At 39.9% G+C, this 14,100-nt stretch overlaps 1 protein-coding gene across 8 annotated transcripts in view; it reads left to right on the top strand.

Annotated features, from left to right (window-relative positions):
• The window catches only part of DENND2B (DENN domain containing 2B), a 180,097-nt gene that overhangs the window by 78,353 nt on the left and 87,644 nt on the right, over positions 1-14,100 (top strand). The window lies entirely within an intron of this gene.

Below are 14,100 nucleotides of genomic sequence, written 5' to 3' on the forward strand. Positions count from 1 at the left end.
AATTTCTTTGCCATATGACTGCATATCAGCTTGTCTCCATTGCCAATCTCCAGTTTGTATTTTGTATTGGCATCCGTCACATTTTCTCTGCTGTTACCTGTCTTGACAGACAGTGGGCAGAGACTTGCCTCCTGTTGCAGGTCAGGCAGTGGGTGTGAAAGGGCTGAATGTACAGGGCTCATCTCTGTTCTTTGCTTATCTCCTTTCTGTAGCTTTAAAGTCATTGACAAAGTAGATCAACTTCATCATTCATAGCTAGGGGAAAACTGTAGCCAAGGACACCACCTTAAGTCCCCAAGCCTGGCAATCCTGAGGGAATCAGTCTGTTTAGACTAGACCAGAAAACAGTGTGCTTGCAAATTTGTGCATGTTTACTTGTGGCTAAGAAACGCTATCCTAATAAAGTTCCAGTCCATCAGAAGGCTGTGATGCAACTGCACGCAGTGATGCAGATGCCTGTAGCTGCAGATACCTTTCACTCCTGAATTAGTGCAGTTAAATGGCAAGAAGGGTCGAGTCGGTTATTGCTCCCTTGTCCTTCAGTTTACATTGATCAAAGGCAGTGTTTTGAGGACAGGAAGTATTCTTTGGACAGCTGTGCTTTGGAATATCACTTTGGTGTGCAAGTAAACAACTCACCTGCAGCCAACAGTTTCACATACCTGTGTCAGAAGGAGTCTTGTTCTCAGCCACAGCCTTTACAAAGTAAAGCTGACTGATTCAGCCTGTGGCTCTCACACAGGACAAGCCCATCAGCTGCTCTTGTTCTGGGGCTTACACTTGCAAAACCCTCACTTAAATCTGTAGTCCCTCTAGGGCAGCCTCAGTGTGCTTTGGGAAGGTTTAAACTACTATCGCATTAAAGTACCTTTATGAATTAACTGTTTGAACACAGGAGCAAAGCTCTAGACTTTGGATGTCAAGTTAGTGAGTGGAGCAGAAAGCCACAGAAACTGCAGGTTCTGTCTTCCAAATATATGAAGTGTCTATTGATATATTGCTCTGTCCTTGCTGTACCATTTTGTCCAGCTCTCCAGGGAATTCTTGCATGGGTATATTGTCCTATTCTATTCTGAGGGACTGTTCTATAGTGTCTTACACAGTAATATTCTGATGTCTTAATTTTTCTTGTGTTTTGGCTCAAAACAAGACTCTAACCCCCTTATAAACAGCATAGAGGAGGAACATGTAAATAACTTGCACTGACCTTACAGATTTCTGTACTGCAGTAATACCTTTATGCTAGGTATTGGATATAGAAACAAGGAAGGTTCTCTTTGCCTTACGAAGTTCAACAAGTAACTCCATAGAGGGAAAAAGCAGTGGAGGTCCCGTTTGTTAGGTGCTTTGGGATAGGAGCATGGGTTGTACCAATGTCAATGAAATGCTCCAATCACTTTGGCCAGGCCAGGTGGCATCTGTTCTGGCCACACCTGATGGAGGGAGGGTACCACACCTGATAAGCGGTACCAGGGTTACTCCTAGCTGACAGCACTACAGTATGTGCATAGAAAGGGTATATTGGGAGAATTTTGCTGTTTCGAACACATAGTAAAGACTGTGATTCAGGTGAGATTCACAGAATTACTGTTTGATTTTGTCCACTTGAAAATGAAGGGTCAGAGGCAAAAAGTTCCTGTGTTGGCAGCTGTCAGGTAGAATAACTGGTGCGGATGGAGAAGTTCAGACAGAGAATTTGAGAAGTGTTGGCTTTGATCTTAGCAGGGAGCTATAGGTCAACTTCAAAGTGGTGTTGAATACTGGCTTGGTTTGGCTTACCTGCCATTGTATTCTGAACTTTTCCAAGCACAAACAATGGAAAAGGGAAAATATAAATTAAATCCTGAGATTTTTCAGGATGGAAGCAATGGAAGAGATTTTTTTTGAACAGTTGATTTCTCTTCTGTTTTTTTTTAAAGGAAAGCCTCGTTTTAATGGCACATCTCTGTTTTCCTTTTAAATAAACATTTAAATGTTGGATTTGTTCTCAGTTTCAGTTGTCCTTCCCTATTTTGTGCACATATGGCTGCCTCTGCATTGCCTCTGTATCTAATAACTTATTTCTGTCTTTCAGCTCTCTGCCATACCTTCCCACTTATCTACACATATTATTGAATCACAGTAATCTCAGGAAATTCCCAGGCAATTTTCTTGAGTTGGATGAAACCGCCTCATCCTGATTACCAAGGGATAGGTTGGCTTACAAAGTAGCAGTGAATTAATAACCCAGAGCCTTAGGTGGAACCCCTACCCTAGTCCTGTCTCTGCTAGTGACCTCCTTTGTGGCATTGTCACACTCTTCCCATGTCTAAATCTTTCTTTAGGCTGATTTGCATTTCTTCCTCCTGGTACTGTTCTCCTTTCACGTTCTCCTTTCCCTTCTTAAATTGTGCAGTTGACTAAAGATATAGATAACCAGCATCCATTCTAGTGTCTTTTATTAAGGATATGTTAAGGCTGTGTTAAAGCTCAGCAGAAATGGACTCTATATTCTTGTACACTTCCCAATTTGTTAGTTTGTGCACTTGACATCTCTTAGTACAAAACAGGAAAAATATAAAGGGGGGGGGGGGGGGGGCAGAATGGCTAGAGGAATTTCTAGAGAGATATTCATATCTAGATATTAAAACCAGATCCATAATGATATCTGGCATTTTCAAGTTGTTTATCATCCTTCCATCAGTGTGGACAGATTGGTGCTGGGAACTTGGGTCTAGACTTCAGTGAACTTGGGTCTAGACTTCAGTGAACTTTGGACCTACTCTTTTGTTCTAAAATCTTTTCCATTCTCAATAGCTTAGAAAGTACTGTCAGGTACTAAGTTATTGGATAATAACTGTCAAATAAACTGTCTTTCCTTATCATCACCATCTGTTTTGATTAGAATTTGTCAGGAAAAGATTTTGTAATTACAAGTATAGACCTGAAGCTAAGGAAAATCTTTGAGTTGCACTTGTGTGACAAGTGAGGAGATGAATAGGTTGTCATGCACCAGTTCTTCATCCATTATTTTGCCTTATGTAATCTTCTTCATCTGTCTGTGTGAAATCCTGTAAGAGGATGTTATTTGAGTCAACCATGAGGATTCTTTGTTTTAGTCAGACTGTAAATCAGTGGAGTAAGTGCTGGCATAATAAAATTTTAAGACTACAGGATTTATTGCAAGCATGTTAAAAAGTCACTTAAACTGAACAGTCATTGTCTTTGTTTAGTATGGGATTTGACTGGAGATTTGGAAATCTGCACTTTCTCTATAATTTGTAGGAGTAGAGTTTCAGTAAGTACTGATACTGGCATAACACAGGTATATTAGCCTCGTGGTGGCTAAGACATCTTTTTAGTGTTATTTCTTGTCAGTCCTAGTTTTGGTGGGGTTTATTTTTGCAAGACTGTTCAGTTGGACTTGATCTTAAAGGTCTTTTCCAACCTAAGTTATTCTATGATTCTAAGACGAAAGGTGTGTTTCAGTGATAGTGTCACTACCTGGTTCAACCTTTTGTGATTTCTCATGGGTCAGTAAAAAAGATCAGTAAAGTCTACAGAAGTCTTTCTAATTACTTTGGTTATGAATCAGACCCATGTAGATCATAGATTTAAATTTTAATAATAAAAATCTTCAGTGGAAAGGAAGTGCCTACAAGTAAGCATATATACCACTGCATGCTTTGAAAGCATCAAGATTCTTGCAGTAACTAAGATTCCCTTGGTCCTCACCAGAGTGTGGATCCACTGGCGTGAGGTACCACAGCTGTTTTCCCACCAGCATTGTGCTAACGGCAGTTTAGGAAATGAGGGAGAGACAGAGAGCAGGGTGAGGACGTTACTTTGGAGGATAACCATGAGTCTCACCTGAGAAACTGGTTGTGGGATTCACAGGTTTCTGCTGTGAGCACAGGAGGGGAAAACATTTGGATCTGAAGAAAGTGATTTAAATAAACATTCAGACTAAAGCATTCTTTCTGAAATTACCTGAGGTTCATTCACCAATTGTTACAAATGGAGATTTTTGTGTGTCTTAGGTGCAACAAATTTAATTGTGCTCTGAATAGAAAGATTGTAGGAAGATGACAGGGGTGGTTGAAGGTATGGAACATTTTTGCTACAAAGCAGGAATAGATTGACTGGGACTCTTTCATCCTGAAAAACAAAGGATTGGAAGGGAGGAAGGGGTAATAGAAGTGTCTGAACAGAGATGGTAAATAGGGAAAAAAATCTCTTGCCATTTAAGAATTAATCATATGAAACTAGAAGAGAACAGTTTGAAAATCAGTTGAAAAGAAGGCACTTCTCTGAAGCATCTTTTTACACTACGGAACTTACTGCTATAGGATGTTGCAGTCCGACAAATTCATGGAAGAAAAATCTACCAAAGGCTTTTGGCCACAAAAGCAAAATCTGTAATATGTCAACAGACTGTTCAGCTGGTGAAGTAGCACTGCATGCTCCTCTTGCTCTTACGCTCTTCTTTAGGCGCCTGCTAACTGACACGGTCAGTGACAGAGCCTGGACTAGGACTGTGCAAGCCAGAGAGGACATTCTGATGTTGTTTGGAACAACAGTCAATTATAGGAAGCAAGTATTAGAGATTTTGCGAAAGGGTCATTATACTTACGAAATGAGACTTTCTGGCTTTCGGTGAACTTCAAGGACACAATTTTAATCCTTCCTTGTGAGTCACTGAGGTGAACGCCAAGGAACAGGAGGTTAGGAAAGCACCTTACGCATAGCTGAAAGCAACTTCTTAGCAATTCTGGCAGGAAGCAGCTCTGTGAAATCTTACTAGCCGTTCAACGGGAGACAAAGGAGCCCATAGCATGCTTGCAGCTAGTGCATGACCCTTTTGCATCAAATGACTACTTGGTTTGATTGCACCATGCTTAAGAAGATCAGCGTAACTCTGAGGAAACCTTAAGAGAACAGAAGTCAAAGAAAAGGTGTAGTTGTGTTTGTAGCTCTCTCCCCCCAGTGTGGCTTGCTTTCCCTTAGCAAATGAGTTAACGTTTATCTGGAGTCTTTGTGTTTTATTGCAGAAACTTTGTTTGAATTTGTTTGAATTATAACTTTGTTCTAATCTTGAGTTTGCTCCAGTGCAAAGGTAAGTGTAGAAATGGCACTACTAGCTCTGACTTAAAAATCACCTCAACACTGTACTGTATGAAAAGCGGCATACAGTTATGTCTATGAGGTCATGCTCTACTTAACAGAATATAGGTTTCAAACTTGTAGTCTGTTTAGTCTAACAGGGAAAAGGAGAAAAAAACTCTGAACAAAATAATTATATATTAATGTATCATTGTATCTTAAAATTGCAACTTTATTTGAGGTGCTAGATGTGACTAGCGCCAGTCCAGAGCTGAAAAATGTTTAAAGTGTGGCTACATAACTTCTGCAAATCATTCTATGTCTTCCTCTCTGGCTAATATGCCATCTTGTAACTGGGGATCTCAAAGTGTCTTACAGACTTAACTTGAGCCTTTTCGCCTATTGTAGTGTGCTACTGGAGTACAGGAAGGGTTTGTTTTTAGAGGAGCCCATCGATCTACAGTTTTTATCAGAGGGTGTTGCATGAGGTGTAAGTAATTTCAGAATTTGGAGATACAGACTTCTTCCAATGTAGTTGTAAGTGATGGGCTTTCCCTTTACCTCCAACATTTTCTGTGGTGCAGGCTCTGCCTGACCTGAGTCCCACCTTGCAAGCTGGATGCAGAGCTAGAAATAGTAGAACTGTGCTCCTGCCATGTGTGTTGCCCTGATAGAGGCAGTGTTGGAATGAGAAACAGAATAAATCCATTTTTACTGTAGGATAGGATTTAAAAATCGATTATCTAATTAAAAATATTTAAAAATATGAGCAGTGTCTTTTTGGACAGAACATATTGCTGTACACAGGTTTACTTAGACATTGATTTGATGTACTTTCATGACTAATAGCTTTTGGCTAAATGTCTGTTAATCTGGAAAAAATTGCATATATTAATAACTATTTTTGTAAAAGGCATACTTAATGTAGACAAAACTAGGGATATATTTTGATTAATTAAGCAATATATGCACTTTACAATATATCTCAGAATAATGTCACTACAGTTATTCTCAATTTCTTGGAAAGCAAGTAAAGGTGATTGTGCTCTAATTTCTTACAGAACAGTACAAAGTCTGTCCCATGTGAAGCACATTTAAAATGTGTGCATATGAGTTTCACAAATCAAGACTTAAGAGTGAGCTTTTGAAAGCTTAAGCATATTTGTATACCATTTACAGTGAACAAAAATCAAGTTTACTGTATTTTACTAGTATTTATTGTATATTATTATTACTAGTATATATTGTATATATTGTAGCTTATTAGTAATATGTATAGAAGGACTGCCTGAAGAGCTAGAACAAACATCTTTTTGGTTTAATGTCTCTGGGCTTGATTTGGGAAGATAGCCAAAGCAAAAACCCATCCTGGTTATGGTTGTGCAAAAGTACTGTGAGTCTGAAGAAAGCTATTCTTTGAGGCTATGTGTCTGAGGAGAACTATGTCATGTGAGTTTTGGTACGGATTGGGTTTTCTGATGTGAGCTGTTGTCTTTCCACTCAATCTGCACAGGAAGGGTGACATCCTCAATGAGCTGGAGATTGTCCTCCACCTGAACAATCGTGATTTAATGACATGATGAATTGAGGGTGCTGATGCATCCTGTTGCAAGGCATCAGAAATCGGTGCTAGCACAGGATTACATCTGCAAATTCCTGTGAACACTAAGTCGCAAGTTAAGTTCCTCAGCTAATAACATTCATAAAACTTCTCTTTTCTAAATACATCTAGTTGAATCTTTGAATCAAATACACTCTTGCTTGGTTAAAGCTAAAATCTGATCTCCGAGTTGCATCTTTCTCCTTGCCTGGGAGGAATTGAGCCGGGTACCCACAAACCTCTAAATATGGGCTTTGGTTTTTATCTCCCAGGAGTGTGTGAGGCCATTCCTGCTGTCACCAACAATTTGTCAGCCCCATTAATCTATCATGTACTGAGATATATTTTCATTGGCTTTGTGGCTCAGACTCTCTTCAGAATTTTAAGTTAATGGGACAGAATTTTAATTGGCATGAGTTAGCTTACCTCCAGTAAAGGCAATGGAGATGCACCGCCTAAACCAAATTACTGTCTGGCCTAATATAACTCTAGAGGTACCCAAGGAGTGTTTCATCTGAATTGTTTATAATTCTTTAAATATCAATTAATATAATTACTTATATTTCTGAGCTAAATGAGCCCATGGGGTAGTGTTATGTCCAGTTGTTATCATGAGTCTGGGATTATTCACTGTTGTTATTCACAGGTAAAATCACTGTTGGAAATTCAGAGGGAAGGCTCCTCAGGCTGATGCATTCACTTGCTGCTAGCTAAACCAGAGGCCATATCTGGACCTGTTTCCACAGGGCCTCAGCTTCTGTGTAGCCATCATCAGTCATGTAGATGGGAGGCCAGATGCTCCTCTTCTGGAACAACAGGTTTTTGCATGTTGTGTGCTTGCATCTTGATTTTGGGGGTTACAGATGACCACAGGAGGGGCAAGGCTGTGGAGGACTGATTTGCAGTGTTAGCAGAACCAGCAGAGTCCTGGGGTTTTTGTATTCGGCTTCCAGTATCCACCCTGATTCTTTTGTTTGGGAACCTGGTAAATAATCGCAGCATTTGTGTAAGCAAACAAACCCTCTCTTGTTTTAGCAACAGTGGTCTTGATGTTTGAGCATGACAGAACGCAGCAAATGTAGGCTATGTAGGAGAAGTATTGCTTGGGGTGGTTACTAGGAAAAGTATTCTTTTGGGTTGGTTACATGTCTCCATCATGCATTCATATCCATGCTCAGCTACTTCATGTGCACATCAAGGTCTTGTGTTTTATTACTGTATTTCTATGATGAAAGCAGAAAAAAAACCGACGTGTAAAATCACTTCCAAAATCAGTCAGTCAAGCCAAATGCATTCAGCTGTACAGAAAATTTATATATTTTTTTTATTTTTAAGTGAAATTAATTCTTGGTCCACATTAATAAATCCAACTAAAATACTTTGTTTCCTTTGAAAAAAGGGTTATGTAGTTGTGGCCTGGGCAGAGGACCAGAAAAATTTTGTCTTAAGAATTGGGGCCTCCAGAATTCTTAAATAAAAGAATGTGCAGATACGTCTGGCATTGGGCTTAAGCAGTGCTCCACTGCTGTCAGTGCTGGAGTGTGGGTGGCAGTGGCACTTGTTTGCTCTGCTGGCTTGTCCTGGGACTGCTCTATTTTTTTTCCCTTTCCACAGTAAATTTTTCATTTCACAGGTGATCTCATGTCAGAAATAAAACCTCTCTGTATAGGGAGAAGTATTATCTTCAGAGAGGCAATGCCTGTGCAGTACTTTTCTCTCAGAGAGATCAGTTTATGGACAAAACTGTAGTGCTTTTTGCTTGCTGTTACATGATTTGTAACAATATGATTTTAACTTAACTCATATAATTTCAATCCTGTTATTGTAACTCTCCAACCCTAATAAAAAAAAAAGTGAACAAAAAACCAAACCCCACAACCCAAACCAATGCCCTTCAGTTTTCTGTTAAACTGTAGGCACTGTCCAGATTTATTGTCAGGTCATTCATCCAGGTGTGGTCCAGTCTGCCTGCACTGACAGATGAATTATCTTGCAACTAATGCAAAAGAGCTGTGTTCACGTCTGGGGCTGGGTGCCTCAGGGGGCAGATAGGGCAGAGGGACACAGAACAGCTCCCTTGCCAGTACTGCAGCAGAATGTGGTGAGGGAGATAACTGCATCCACCATGATGGAGCCCGATCCTACTGTAAGAAAAATATTAACAGTAAGATAACAAAATGTAATTTTTTTGTATTTATGTATTTCATGTAAATATAAGTGTATAGACTATTATATTTATTACATGTCCTGAATTTTCTGAATGGAGAGCATTGTGAAGAAAGCAGTAACTTGGAAATCAAAGAATGCATCTTCAGCTCCCTGTGTTGCTCTAAACCAATGAGGTTTTGGTCTTATTTGAAACTCTGGGTACAATTTTCCCAGTAATTATATTATGTGTGATTGCCATTGTCTTAACATGATTATGATACAGTATTCTCTTATCTCTTACTCTTTCTTTGCTAAGTATGTGAGCAGTATTGCTGTGAGTGATGGAAAAGCTACTTCTTTCCTTTTTGTGAATGGCTGCATTTCAATTACAGGTGAAAAGACTCTCTCTGCCTGGGCTCTACGGTTAGTTGCACAGTTTAAAGGCGTCTCCATAAAACATTGGTTATAGATAGCTACACTGTTCTTCACAATTGGATAAAATTTGCTGTGTGGATGATGTTCCCATCTGTGCTTAATAGGAAGTTTAGTGAAATGTTTGGATGCCAGTTAAGTTTGTGTTACAATGATATGCTGGGGGAAAAATGTTAGTGTGTTTGCTGCTGCCTCTACTGTGTGCTGAATGCTTACCAAAACAACGGAGTGGTGTGTCTCAGTGAAAACCTTTCTCTGCAGGAGGCACGCAGGTGTAGATGCAGAAAACTGCGACAGAGAAAACAGCAGTCTAGAAGTGGCTGATGGTTTTTCACAACTAAAGTTGTGCATCAGGGGGAGATTTGTGCATGGTTTGGCAGGTTAGTAGTTGTCATTTCATGCTTATTTGGGCCTACGAGGTCTTGTTTTCAAGGGGCTCTGGAGGGGGAGAAGTGAGACCAGCTTGGAAAGGAGAGTAAGCTACTTATGCCTAAAGCAGGGAGCTAAGTCTTCTTTTTATACATTTTAAAATAAAAACTTCTTTTGTTCCATCACTTGTGGGGTAGCCTGGGCTGAAACAGCTCCCAGTTTTCCCAGTCAGAGCAGCCCTTGGAGACTGTGTTAGAGCACCAAGGGGCCAGTGGTGTGAGTTCAGCTCATGTGCTCTCCCTGTGTCCCTGCCTCTCCCTACCGCCTGCCCTGGGCAGCAGATGAGACAGGGCTGGGACTGTCACCTCGCTGAGCTGGCAGAGCTCCTGCCAGCTGAGCGTGGCTTAAGGCAAGGAGCTGCTCCGCACTGAACTGCTGAGATGTATTTTCTCGCCAAAAAGATTTGCCTGCTGCTCAGAAATACTAGTGGGAATCCTCTTAGCACTTTAGGAATTTTTGGGAAAAAACCCGTAGAAAATTTGTTACTTTAAAGAAGAGTTAAGTTTTGCAGTGAACTTGAATAGGAAGAATAGCAGTTCAATAAAATTCTGTTAAGAGTAAGCAATATGCTAGGTTATTTGAGCCATGAGGAGACACTGCTTTTTTTTTTTTAACCATTGAGGTTTAGAAAACAATACAAATAAACTTCAGCCAAACAACTGTGAAAACCAAAAAACTGATGTGAAATCTATTAGCAAGTATTGTACTCATTTAAAAGCATAAACAACTTGAACTGTGCGGCTGACAATTTTTCAGCAGGTCAGTTCCCAGCAGTGCCAAGCTGCATTTGGTTCTGAAAGGAACAAAAGCTGTTATTTACCCTGTCAGGCTGGAGGTGGGTTTGGGACACGGAGCTCTGGCAGCTCAACTCTGAACAGGATCGTGGGAGGCAAGAGGGTGCCTACTGTCATCAGGAACAGAAACATCAGCAGTGGGAACAAGTCAAAGCACTGATTCAAGTGACCCTGAAACTGGGAAGAGCTTGAACACAGACTTTGTCTTTATTGCTGTCCTTTATCTGGGTAAGTGGCATCAGTGGGGTGCTGATTTCTGATGGTCTGAGGCATAATGTTCCTTTCCCTCGCCCTGCTCAGCAGTGACCTCGGGGCAGTGGATCACACGGCATACTGAAATCTCTTGAAATCTGTTTATCAGGGTTGCAGAAATACTCTTCTAAGCACAGTGGTGTAGAGATACAAGAGAAGAGGGGTTTGTAAGACAAGGTAACAGCTTCTAATTAGATCAAGAGAGAGAACTGAGGAAATAGACCTACTTTTGGATACATTGTTTGGGTTTCCTCAAACAGTTGGTGATAGGGGGTGGGTAATTTTCCATTTCTGTTGTTGGCCATTCTGTTTCACTTTAATTTTAGATGTCCCTTCAGGAAGATGCATTACTTATTTTATGTGCACTTGTCAGTCAACCAAGTCACCTTTTTTCAGATGTAAGTTGTGTTAACATATCCCTCCCATTTGCACAGCTTTTTGAGGAAAAAAAAAAAAGCCCTACAATTCTGATTGCATTTTGCTTCATGCAGCTTCAGATCAACTTTGCTTTATTATTACTTGGAGACCGCAGGAATGTATCTTGGCAAATTACTTCTCATTGTAATTTAATTCTCATGGCACTTTGAATGCTTGTAGATACAGCAAATCATACCTCATCATTAAAATTACATTTTCTATTAGGGTTTATATTTGCTAAAAACACTGGAAACTAACAAGCCTCTTAGAAAGCAGAGAGTTGTAGTTGACAGGTTAGACTAAAAGTGACATTTTTAATGCAATTGTGTTCTGTTCCAGTACAAAGACTACTTAGACTAATGCTGCAATATCTACTTGTTTAATCACTACATTTACATTAGCGTACTCAGTAGTACTAAGACCTGAACTGCTCTACATTTTTGCCGAAAATTATTGCCACAGCATAGTTTTGGAAAAGTTTCTTACATCTTTCTAATGCTTTTATTGCTCTGAATGTAATGAATAAAAGCAATGAGCAAGATACTTGTTAAAACATTTACAGGAGTCCTCATCAATGCAGTAACAGAAAACCGGAGCAGAAGTCTCATGTGAATTTGGGTTTTGGGTGGTGGTAAGAAGTGAGACAGAAGTCCACAAGGCATAAAATGTAGTAGTCATGTGCCAAACATTTTTCCATCATAATGCAAATATTTCAGTTTTTCTGGAGGAAGTTGTCCTTGGCAATGAAAATCTGTTGCCTTCTGGATGAGGAAGATGTTGGCAATCTCACTGCAAAGACCAACAAAGATACAAGTCATGAGTATTACTAATGATGTTTCAAGTTCTATGAGTATCTGTCCATTAGGAGCTGGCCTAAGACCCTTATCTCTTTTCACTTGAGCTGTTGAAAAGCCATCAGTATGGAAGAACAATTTCTGTTCTGTGCCCTAATCAGTCCGGATTTGAATCAGTGTTCAGAAATGAAAGAGTTTTCTCGTACCAGTTTCCTGCACTGTTTAGTTATCCTAAAAAGATATTTTCCACTTGAGCAGAACAGAAAATTAAAAGAAGACAGCAGAATGTGTAAAGAGTAAGATTGAAGGGAAGATCTGAACATAATGAAATAAAGGTAAGTAAAAGAATTATTTTGGGCTTCTTCCCTGCTTAGGAAAATAGTTTGTCCATAAAGCCAGAGCAAAGAGTGCATTGATGTTGCATCCTCACAGTCTGTTCACAGAGTTTATACTTTAAATAGCGTAATAGCTGTTCACCAGGTGATATTGTGTACAGAAACTAAGAATTAAGTGCTTGATTCAGTCTCCACACTGAACGTCGCCCTTATATTTGCACTTGAGGAACGTTAACGGCAAACAGCCTTTAAAAGCAAATGAAACTGTAAGCATTTTCCTGCAAGCAGGAAAATAGGAGCTAATGGAAATACACAGGTGGCATCCATATTATTACAATATATACATGCAAAAAATGCCCATAGTGCCTAGGAGACTTTAAGCAAGGGATGTGTCAGTGAGAGTTCTGTAGGAAAGCAACAGGTTGTGGTTATTCGAGTGTTGCTATCAGCACAGAGCCAAGGACTTGCAAAAGTGTGCCTGTAGGCTTTAGCTATGCATAGGACTTTCTAGCAATCCATCTTTATCTTTTGTATTAGATGGGACTTTTTCAAAAATTTTGTCACTATTCACATCATGTACTCTGAGATTATTTCCATTTTGGCCATTTTATATATTCCTGTATATAGAACTGGCCCTAAAACAAGGCCCGAAAATACTGGTGTGCCACAAGGGTATGTAATAAACATCCACCCCCTGGCGCTGTTGAACAGCAGGCAGGAAAGTGCAGGCACCTTGTAGGGTGAACTTCCGTGCTGAAAGCACAGCTAAATACAACAGTTGTAAAAGATACGATGTTCCTAATAGTCAGATGCCACTTTTTTTTAAAAAAAAAAACAAACAAACCACTTTTTATTTATTTATTGAGCCAATTCACTAAATTCTGTCACAGTTCCTGATGAGCTTTAATCCATATGTATTAATATTTTATTACAAGGGAGCTGTAGAAAAACCCTGGAGTAAATCAAAAGGATTAATTTGTTTTCCTCTTAACCATAGAAAGAAATGGTTAGGATTGCAAAATAATGTAACTTCTTCGGCATAGGCTGTCCACAATACTATGGCTGTACAGCAAGTACACCTTTATGACAAACAATTAACAGTAGCTAATAGATAGAACTGGTATTTTGCATTTTGGATTCATAGAGTAAGCCTATTTTGCATCAGAATTTCTCAGAGGTAATCTTTTACTGGGTAGCAACATAACTATTTGAACTGTGAAAACTGAATGTAGTGCCGTGACGGTAGCATGGAAATGCTTTGTGTTTCAAATTCTGCTAGAAAAACCTCAGAAATTGGTTTTTTTCAGGTAATGCTGGCCGGCAGGTGGACTGTTGGTACAGGAGACGTCTAGGGATTGGGATGGGGTAGTATTGATGATGATCAGATATGGGTAGTGTTGGTTAATCCTCCTGTTAGCACAGCATAGGTAACTCCAGCTGAGTCCCCTTTTTTCTGTGCAGCGGGCTGCATGCCCAGGGAAGCAGCAGAATGGCTGTGCAGCAGCTGAGGCCGTAAGAGGACTCGTCAGTACAGACAATTGAACAAATGCCCAGTAATCAGACTACTCTCACATGAAACCTCTACTCCCTTCATCTGCTGCTGATTTGGAAAACCACTTTATGTCAACATAGGCAAACAGCGGAGATGGCAGATAGCCTGTGTCCGTTTGAAGCTGTTGGCAGAGACCTGAAAGCATTTTAATGTGGATTTTTAACCTCTCCCTTTCCTGTCAAACAGTTCTGTCACCCATGTGGGCTTGAAGATACGTGTTGTCTGGCAGGCTTGTTCATTCTGTATGTGGTTTGGTACCTGATAC

This window comes from Falco cherrug, chromosome 10 (genome assembly GCF_023634085.1).
Source record: "Falco cherrug isolate bFalChe1 chromosome 10, bFalChe1.pri, whole genome shotgun sequence".
In the NCBI taxonomy this organism is placed as follows: domain Eukaryota; kingdom Metazoa; phylum Chordata; class Aves; order Falconiformes; family Falconidae; genus Falco; species Falco cherrug.